General features: G+C 42.0%; 1 protein-coding gene across 3 annotated transcripts in view; it reads right to left on the reverse strand.

The window, feature by feature from the left end:
- Positions 1-4,253, reverse strand: part of LOC140187208 (phosphoinositide 3-kinase regulatory subunit 6-like) — a 114,840-nt gene extending 110,587 nt beyond the window's left edge. For 2 of the 3 annotated variants that reach the window (XM_072242281.1, XM_072242279.1), the window contains exon 1: positions 4,015-4,249. The gene's annotated coding sequence lies outside the window, so the exon portion shown is untranslated. Of the gene's footprint in view, positions 1-4,014 lie in introns of all 3 variants that reach the window. The other variant, XM_072242282.1, reaches the window with a different exon arrangement.
- Between the last annotated feature and the right edge of the window lie 3,679 nt (positions 4,254-7,932).

The following is a 7,932-nucleotide window of genomic DNA, read 5'->3' on the forward strand; positions in this document are numbered from 1 at the left end:
ATCTTAATCTTCTGGATGAGCATTCCATGAGGGACCTTGTCAAATGCTTTACTAAAATCCATGTAGACAGCACCAACAGCTCTACCTTCATCAAGTACCTTCGTAAGACATGACGTGCCCTGTACAAAGCAATTCTGGCTCTCCCTAATTAGGGCATGGCTTTCCAAATGCTCATAAATCCTATCGCTAAGAATTCTCTCCAGTAACTTCCCTACCATTGCCGTGATTTTCACTAGTCTATAGTTTCCAGGATTTTCCCTGGTCCCCTTCTTGAACAATGGAACAACATTAGATACTTGCCAGTCCTCCAGGACCTCAAATGTGGCTAGAGAAGCCACAAAGATATTGGTCAAGACCCCAGCAATCTCTTCTCTTGCCTCCTTCAATAACCTAGGGTATATTCCATCAGGCCCTGGGGACTGATCCGCATTAATCCTCTTTAAAAGACTCTAAAGGAGACTACCTCCTCCTTTACCCCAAAATGCCCTAGCATATCAATATGCTTGGCACTGCTCTCCCTATCCTCCATGTCCTTCTCCTTGGTAAATACTGATGTAAAGTACACATTAAGGACTTCACCACCTCCCTCTTTACCCTCTTGCTCTTGATGTATGTATAGAATGCCTTGGTATTCTCTTTAATCCAACTTGCCAAGGAATTTACATTGTACCTCCTGGTTTTCCTAATTTCTTTTTTCGAGTCTTTGTTCTGGCTTCTTCATAATCCTCAAGTTATCTGTTCGATTCTAGCTTCTTAACATACTTTTCCTTTTTCTTCTTGACTAAATTCATCACCTATCACCACACTCAAGGTTCTTTTACGTTTGCATCCTGTCCTTCCATCTGATTGGAACTTGCCTGTCTTATACTCAGTGAAGTAGTTCAAAGGCTACATGTCGGATATGAACTTGCTCAAAAACAATTGTTTCCAATTAACTCTCTCTCGTTCCTGCCAAATGCTCTCATAATTTATCCTGCTCCAATTTAATATGCTTCCACAATGTCTATACTTATCCTTACAACAGCTATCTTAAGACGCAAGGAGTTGTGGTCACTGTTCCCCAACTGCTCACCCACTCAAAGGTCAATCACTTAGCCAGGCTCATTAGCCAACACCAGATCTAGTACAGCTCCTCTTCTTGTTAAACTATGCACACATTGATTTAAGAATCCCTCCTGGATGCACCTTACAAATTCTATCCCATCTAAACCTCTTGCACTAAGAAGGCCCCAGTTTAACTATATCCAGCTTTGTTGTTTCTGCAACAGTGAGCCACTGAATTTTCCCCCTGACGTTGGTAGCTTACTCTGTGGTGTGTGTTCACAGTCCTAACAGGCTTTTGCTCTTTGCCCAGTGAGAATTCTTTAGGTATAAAGCTATCCAGTGAGCACTGCCATTAGCCACACTTCACCACAGCCTAGGTATATAACCCAAGCCCAATTTAACCCACTTATATACTCCAAGTTCAGGATAGGTCAGATAATAAGGAATATTATAGGATCTGAGGCTTGCATTAGTTTTGCTTCATACATTGTCAGGTCAGATTTGAGTTTATATCTGAACATACCCCCAGACTTCGCTTCATTTAACAACAGATAATGGGAAGCGCAAACACGAGGAAATCTGCAGATGCTCTGATTTCAAGCAACACACACAAAAGTTGCTGGTGAACGCAGCAGGCCAGGCAGCATCTCTAGGAAGAGGTACAGTCGACGTTTTGGGCCGAGACCGAAGGCTGACTGATTGCATTTCACCATACCTACATGTGCTGAGGAACTGAATGCAAAACATTGCACCTTGTTTAATTCAGTGACATGTCATGCAACACAATGCACTTACCTGCTAAATCCTTTGTGAAACCAACTAAATTGAATATTAACATGATATTCTCAATTGTGGTATCCTCACTGTAAATTTGCTCATTCTTAGTGGAAAATTTCACAATCAGAATCTGTTATGCATACATATTAATTAAGCTTAATTCAAAGTGTAGGAAGTCAGGTATCTCAGCAAGATCATATCAACTTATCACAAAAATGTAAAAAGAACTGTAGAAGCTGGAAACCTAAATAAAAACCAGAATATTAGGAAACCCTCAGCAATCAAACACCATCTGTAGACAGAGAAAGAAGTGTTAACATTTCAGGTTAATGCTCCTGATCAAAACTGGGAAAATATACAAATCCAGGTTTCTTAGAAGTCCAAGTTGTCTCAGTTGTATTAAGAATTTATTTGAAGTAAAGGCATAAAATCTAAGAATGTATTCCCCAAAAATAAAAACTGCATTAAAGCAAGGTTTCTGTATATGCACTATAGAATTTTATAGAGCTAATATTAAGATAGAGAGAGACTGAGCAGTAGAGAGAGAAAAGACAAAATTAATGCTTCAGATCAATGGTCTTTGACCAGAACTCATTGAGCTGAAACGTAAACTCACTTCATGAAGACAGGAGGGTATGGAACTGAGGGGGGTGTATCTGAGACGCCAGCTAGCACCGTTGAGCCCTCTGGAGATGTCGTGGGCTTATCAACGAAACGTCAAAGAAGGAGGGTGCCCACCTGATGAACCCAAGCCCACTGCCAACATCGAGAGTGCCAACTTACCATAGGGATTGAAACATCAAGTCCTAGTAGCTCTACTCTACTTCTTTCACAGATGCTACCCCCAAGTACAAACATTTGTATTTCAAACATTTCTCTTTTCATTTTAGATTCTGAATTTTTTTGATTTCTGTATGTTATGTCTTCACTGGGAATCTCAGTATATCATTATTATAAAGCATTGTTTAATTGTTAAGTCTTATATTGATCCAATAAGTCCATCTGCTAAATACTGTATTTCTGTTGACATAAAGCACTGTTTTTGGAAACTCCAGTCTGCATTAGAAGATGAGGATTCTCAGGGCTTGGAATAAAAAGTTACAATTTCAAAGCCAAAAACTTCTCTTTCAGATATACTGTAATAACCCCTGTGCAGAACCAGCAGGTGTTGGACCAAGTCTTTCACTACTGCTGGTAACCACTCTTGGAACACAGGACTCGTCAACATATGAAGAAATAACCACTTGAGGACTGGTAACACACATCAAAGTTGCTTGAATTTCCAGCATTTGCAGAATTCCTGTTTTTTGAGGACTGGTAGGCTGATCACCTAATACTCTCTCTCTGGCATACACACTCATATTCCCTACACTCTACCCTCTTCACATATCAGAAGTAGAAATCCTAATCAAAATTTCTTCTTCACCCAAGCGTGCTACCGGCAACAGTCGCGTTTGGCATCAATATTATTTAACTCTGAATAGGAAAGCAAGACTCAGACCTTTTTGGAGTGCATAAACCAGCTACTTATTATGTCGGGAGTCTGACGTATTGTGTATAATGTTAGGATCACTAAGGTGTCACTTTACCATAAACTAACTTTTAAAGCATTCAACATTTCCCCATGGAAACGCCAGTTTGCCATCGCTAAGCAGATGCAAGTTAACCAAGAAACGCGGGCTGGGCACAAATAACGAAACATCTCCACAGTAAAGTCGGACATGTTCGATAACGCCAGTTGAAAATACCTGTCTTGACTACGAGCAAAACTGTTCAAGTACAGTTTTAACACATGCAATGGTGATATTTTCAGTTGCTCTTAACCTTTCCACCCCGCTGAGAGAACCGAATGTGATAATGACGCCGGTTTAACAGTCAAACGGCACCTCCAGAAATCTGGGCGTTTACTTATCATGACAGAATCTATTTACCACACGTTTTCTGCAAAAAAATTTTTAGCTGCCGACAGGGACCGTGCTTCTGAACAACAATAACAAAGCCAAAACAGTTGCATGGCTTCACCTACACTTGTCCTCATTGTTTTCTATTACTTAAACATCTTTCTCAAGACAATCCTACGAGTGACCACGACTTGGGCCGAATTATGAAGCGATTTAAAATAAAGATTGCACAGCAAAAGGGAGAATCAATAGCTTCACACCAAAACATAAATCGAATCAAAACATAACTCACTGGATGAATATGTCAATAGGTTGCAATTGTCTTTGATTCCCAGTTCCGACTTAATGAAGCCAACGCCACACTTAATCAATTCTGGATCGAAAGCCCAAAGACACATCTCAACTTACTATGCGCGAGGTCGGACAACAAGCCGAGCTCACTGGTGTAAGAGAATGGCAGTGAATCTAACCGCAGCTTCTCATTGGTCGAACTCGTTTCAGGAAGTAAATTCAGACATCTCGCAGAATGAAAGTTAGTCGATATTTTTGTCACTTTCCTGTGCATGCTTTTCAAATCAGAGACAACGCATGGATTTAAACAAGCAATTCCAGAATCCTCCAGCTTTGAAAGATGTTATAACTTTGGCGGCGTTTGTGCGGTGCGGGGTTTAATCAAACTGCAGCCCAATCCAAAATTGAAGTTCACCGAACGCTCCATAGTTTTTTTCAGTTGAAAATATCTAAATATCGTTTTAGAAGTTATAATACAAGGCAGATTTCTGCGAAATTCATCGAAACATGTCCATTAAGTCAACTTTAAAAATAAATCTGTGCCAGGTAGAGACAGAAAATTAGAATTGTCTGAAAACACAAGTAGTACAGTAGATGCTGGAAGTACGAAATGAAAAAAAAATTCTGGTAACATTCGGCAGATGGCAACGTCTGTGGAAAATGAAGCAATTTACGTTTCACATCAAGGAGCCTAGGGTCAGAACTGGGAATGAAATGTAAATTGTTTTCAAGTCGCAGAAATTGTCTGTGTCAGGTGACAGGTACGGAAAGGGAGAGGTGGATAGGAAAAAGGAAAAGGCTTACTGTGCAGATTTGATGTTGATGAAGTTATAAAGAGATAAAGTTGATATCTTTATTCTGTTTCACTTATGGCTGTTTCCTTCTTTTTCTGAAATTATATAAAATATAGTGCTATTGACATGAAACCAACTGGCTCATTTCCTCTACAGATGTTTGCTCTCTCTATTCTTCCATCCCATACTAGGATGCCCTGAGTGTCACTGCTTCTTCCTTGAATGGATATCTTTCACCAGACAAAAAGTGTTCTTAAACTGAAAAAACTTTTCCTTTAATTTCACTTCCTTGAAATCAAGGTAGCCATGGGAACCTAGATGTGTTACAGCTGTCATAATATGTTATTTGTTATGTGGTGCAATCTTTGTTTCTGTCCCATTCAATATCCTCCATCGCATTTTTTCCAGTACTCTAATGAGTATATTAATTACTTTTCCTTTCCTCATACAGGATTCAAAGGTTTCATCACCTTTGCCTCCCAGACGGCCACATTTGCGCGAGGTGCCTCGAGCTGCAGCTCCTTAGGGACCGGGTTAAGGAACTGGAGATGTAGCTCGATGATCTTCTTCTGGTGAGGGAGAATGAGGAGGTGATAGAGAGGAGCTATAGGCAGGTAGTCATACCAGGGCCTCGTGAGACAGATAAATGGGTTACAGTCAGGAGAGGGAAGGCCAAGAGTCAGATACTAGAGAGTACCCCTGTGGTTGTCCCCCTTACAATAAGTACTCCTGCTTGAGTACTGTTGGGGAGGATGGCCTACCTGGGGGAAGCATCAGTGGCCGTGCCTCTGGCACAGAGTCTGGCCCTGTGGCTCAGAATGGCAGGGAAAGGAAGAGGGTGGCAGCAGTGATAGGGGACTCTATAGTTAGGGGGTCAGATAGGCGATTCTGTGGACGCAGGAAGGAAACACTGATGGTAGTTTGACTCCCTGGTGCCAGGGTTCAGGATGTTTCTGATTGTGTCCACGATATCCTGAAGTGGGAAGGAGAACAGCCAGAGGTTGTGGTACATATTGGTAACAACGATATAGGTCAGAAAAGGGAGGAACTCCTGAAAACAGACTACTGGGAGTTAGGAAGGAAGTTGAGAAGCGGGACCTCAAAGGTAGTAATCTCAGGATTACTACCTGTGCTACGCGACAGTGAGTATAGGAATAGAATGAGGTGGAGGATAAATGCGTGGCTGAGAGATTGGAGCAGAGGGCAGGGATTCAGATTTCTGGATCATTGGGACCTCTTATGGGTGTGACACAACCTGTTCAAAAAGGACGGGTTGCACTTGAATCCCTGGGGGACCGATATCCTGGTGGGGAGATTTGCTAAGGCTATTGGGGAGCATTTAAACTAGAATTGCTGGGGGGGTGGGAACCAAACTGAAGAGATGGAAGAAGAGGCGATTAGCTCACAAATAAAGAAAGCTTGTGGACAGTGCGAGAGGAAGGATAGGTAGGCGATAGAGAAGGGACGCACTCTGACCGATTGTTTGAGATGTGTCTATTTTAAGGCAAGGAGTATTATGAACAAAGCGGATGAGCTTAGAGCGTGGATCAGTACTTGAGAGCTATGATGTTGTGGCCATTACAGAGACTTGGATGGCTCAGGGGCAGGAGTGGTTACTTTGAGTGAACAGGCTTTAGATGTTTCAAAAAGAACAGGGAAGGAGGCAAAAGTGGTGGGGGCATGGCACTGTTGATCAGAGATAGTGTCACAGCTGCAGAAAAGGAAGAAGCCATGGAGGGATTGTCTACAGAGTCTCTGTGGGTGGAAGTTAGGAACAGAAAGGGGTCAATAATTCTATGGGGTGTTTTTTATAGGCCGCCCAATAGTAGCAGTGACATTGAGGAGCAGATAGGGAGACAGATTCTGGAAAGGTGCAATAATAACAGAGCTATTGTGGTGGGAAATTTTAATTTCCCAAATATTGATTGGCATCTCCCTAGAGCGAAGGGTTTAGATGGGGTGGAGTTTGTTAGGTTTGTTCAGAAAGGTATCTTGACACAGTATGTAGGTAAGCCTACAAGAGGAGAGGCTGTACTTGATCTGGTATTGGGAAATGAACCTGGTCAGGTATCAGATCTCTCAGTGGGAGAGCATTTTGGAGATAGTGATCACAATTCTATCTCCTTTACCATAGCATTGGAGAGAAATAGGAACAGACAAGTTAGGAAAGCATTTAATTGGAGTAAGGGGAAATATGAGACTATCGGGCAGGAACTTAGAAGCATAAATTGGAAAAGATGTTCTCAGGGAGAAGTACGGAAGAAATATGGCAAATGTTCAGTGGGTATTTGCGTGGAGTTCTACGAAGGTACGTTCCAATGAGACAGGGAAAGGATAGTAAGGTACAGGAACTGGGGTGTACAAAGGCTGTTGTAAATCTAGTCAAGAAGAAAAGAAGAGCTTACAAAAAAGGGTAATGATAGAGATCTAGAAGTTCATAAGGCTAGCAGGAGGGAGCTTAAGAATGAAATTAGGAGAGCCAGAAGGGGCCATGAGAAGGCCTTGGCAGACAGGATTAAGGAAAACCCCAAGGCATTCATTAGACAATAGACAATTGACAATAGGTGCAGGATTAGGCCATTCAGCCCTTCGAGCCAGCACCACCATTCACTGTGATCATGGCTGATCATCCACAATCAGTATTCAGTTCCTGCCTTATCCCCATAACCTTTGATTCCACTATCTTTAAGAGCTCTATCTAACTCTTTCTTGAAAGTATCCAGAGACTTGGCCTTCATAGCCTTCTGGGGAAGAGCATTCCATATATCCACCACTCCCTGGGTGAAAAAGTGTTTCCTCAACTCCGTTCTAAATGGCCTGTCCTTTATTCTTAAACTGTGACCTCTGGTTCTGGACTCACCCATCAACGGGAACATGCTTCCTGCCTCCAGCGTGTCCAATCCCTTAATAATCTTATATGTTTCAATAAGATCCCCTCTCAGCCTTCTAAATTCCAGAGTATACAAGCCCAGTCACTCCAATCTTTCGACATATGACAGTCCCGCCATCCCGGGAATTAACCTTGTGAATCTATGCTGCACTCTCTCAATAGCAAGAATGTCCTTCCTCAAATTTGGAGACCAAAACTGCACACAGTACTCCAGGTCTGGTCTCACCAGGGCCCT

Source organism: Mobula birostris, chromosome 24 (assembly GCF_030028105.1).
Source record: "Mobula birostris isolate sMobBir1 chromosome 24, sMobBir1.hap1, whole genome shotgun sequence".
Taxonomy (NCBI): domain Eukaryota; kingdom Metazoa; phylum Chordata; class Chondrichthyes; order Myliobatiformes; family Myliobatidae; genus Mobula; species Mobula birostris.